This window comes from Petromyzon marinus, unplaced genomic scaffold (assembly GCF_048934315.1).
Source record: "Petromyzon marinus isolate PM22_M1 ecotype Great Lakes invasive population unplaced genomic scaffold, UKy_Petmar_22M1.pri1.0 PM_G_Scaffold_28, whole genome shotgun sequence".
In the NCBI taxonomy this organism is placed as follows: domain Eukaryota; kingdom Metazoa; phylum Chordata; class Hyperoartia; order Petromyzontiformes; family Petromyzontidae; genus Petromyzon; species Petromyzon marinus.
In genome coordinates, this window is record NW_027422850.1 from 2610001 (window position 1) to 2612500 (window position 2500).

The window sequence follows — 2500 nt, forward strand, 5'->3', positions numbered from 1 at the left end:
GAGACAGAGTCCGGCCCGGCTGCTTTGCGTGGATTCTGCCTCTTGAAAAGCCCATTAACTTCTCCCTCCTGAAAGGAGAGAGTCGTTTCTGTAGTATGGGTGGGGGATGGGGCCTCTTGGGTGGGACGGGGTGGTTCAGGACAGTCCAATTGTCTTTCAAATCTACGGTAGAACTCGTTCAGGTCGTTGGCTAGGCGGGAGTCGTTAGTGGTGTGGGGCGCTCTGGGTTTGTAGTTGGTGATGTGCCTGAGCCCTTTGGCAGACAGAAGCAGCGTCGTTAGTAGAGAACTGGTGTTTTAGTGTCTCTGAGTACAGTCGTTTAGCCTCTCTCACCGCTTTGCTAAACCTGTTCTTCGACTCCTTGAATCTGTCTCTATGCCCACTCCTAAACGCTTCCTCCTTCTCCAACCTCAACCTTTTGAGCTTTGCTGAGAACCAGGGCTTGTTGTTGTTAAAGTTCACCCTGGTACGTGTTGGGATACAGCAGTCCTCACAGAAGCTGATGTACACAGCCTCTGTGAGTTCATCCAGACTATTGGTAGCAGTCGTGAACATATCCCAGTCAGTACAGTCTAAGCACGCCCGCAAATCTTCCACAGCCTCACTGGTCCACTGTTTAGATGTCCTCACAGCAGGTTTACAGAGTTTTAGTTGCTGCCTGTATGCACGAATCAGGTGGACCAAGGGAGTTCTGTGCGAGCCGAACAGCCCCGTGACCCACAAGAGAAACATCCCCGCCAAATTCGAGCGTTTGACGGGGTCTATCCGTGAAAAAATATTCACGTTTTTGAGTGCACATGCATTTCTGCTGCAAATGCCTCTGGAAGTTTCATGCCGTTCGTATGCCAATTGTGGCAACACGAAAATGACCCGTTTTCCCATTCCGAGGGATTTCTGTGCGACCCTAACAGCCCCGTGAGCCACAAGAGACACATCCCCGCCAATTTCTAGCGTTTCACGGGGTCTATCCGTGAAAAATATAGACGTTTTTGAGTGCACATGCATTTCTGCTGCAGATGCCTCTGGAAGTTTCATGCCGTTCGTACGCAATGTGGCAACACGAAAATGACCCCTTTTCCCATTCCGAGGGATTTCTGTGCGACCCTAACTAACAGCGCCCGTGAGCCACAAGAGAGACATCCCCGCCAATTTATAGCGTTTCACGGGGTCTATCCGTGAAAAATATAGACGTTTTTGAGTGCACATGCATTCCTGCTGCAAATGCCTCTGGAAGTTTCATGCCGTTCCTATGCAATGTGGCCACACAAAAATGACCCGTTTTCCCATTCCGAGGCATTTCTGTGCGACCCTAACAGCCCCGTGAGCCACAAGAGAGACATCCCCGCCAACTTCTAGCGTTTGACGGGGTCTATGCGTGAAAAATATTAAAATTTTTGAGTGCACGTGCCTTTCTGCTGCAAATGCCTCTGGAAGTTTCATGGCGTTCCTATGCAATGTGGCAACACGAAAATGACCCCTTTTCCCATTCCGAGGGAGTTCTGTGCCACCCTAACAGCCCCGTGAGCCACAAGAGACACATCCCCGCCAATTTCTAGCGTTTCACGGGGTCTATCCGTGAAACATATAGAAGTTTTTGAGTGCACATGCATTCCTGCTGCAAATGCCTCTGGAAGTTTCATGCGGTTCGTACGCAATGTGGCAACACGAAAATGACCCGTTTTCCCATTCCCAGGGATTTCTGTGCGACCCGAACAGCCCCGTGAGCCACAAGAGACACATCCCCGCCAATTTCTAGCGTTTCACGGGGTCTATCCGTGAAAAATATCAATTTTTTTTTGACTGCACATGCATTTCTGCTGCAAATGCCTCTGGAAGTTGCATGCGGTTCGCATGCAATGTGGCGACACGAAAATGACCCGTTTTCCCATTCCGAGGGATTTCTGTGCCACCCTAACAGCCCCGTGAGCCACAAGAGAGACATCCCCGCCAATTTCTAGCGTATCACGGGGTCTATCCGTGAGAAATATTCACTTTTTTGAGTGCACATGCATTCCTGCTGCAAATGCCTCTGGAAGTTTCATGCGGTTCGTATGCAATGTGGCGACACGAAAATGACCCGTTTTCCCATTCCGAGGGATTTCTGTGCCACCCTAACAGCCCCGTGAGCCACAAGAGAGACATCCCCGCCCACTTCTAGCGTTTCACGGGGTCTCTCCGTGAAAAATATCACATTTTTTGAGTGCACATGCATTCCTGCTGCAAATGCCTCTGGAAGTTTCATGCGGTTCGCATGCAATGTGGCGACACGAAAATGACCCGTTTTTTCCCATTCCGAGGGATTTCTGTGCCACCCTAACAGCCCCGTGAGCCACAAGAGACACATCCCCGCCAATTTCTAGCGTTTCACGGGGTCTATCCGTGAAAAATATTCAATTTTTTGACTGCACATGCATTTCTGCTGCAAATGCCTCTGGAAGTTTCATGCGGTTCGCATGCAATGTGGCGACACGAAAATGACCCGTTTTCCCATTCCGAGGGA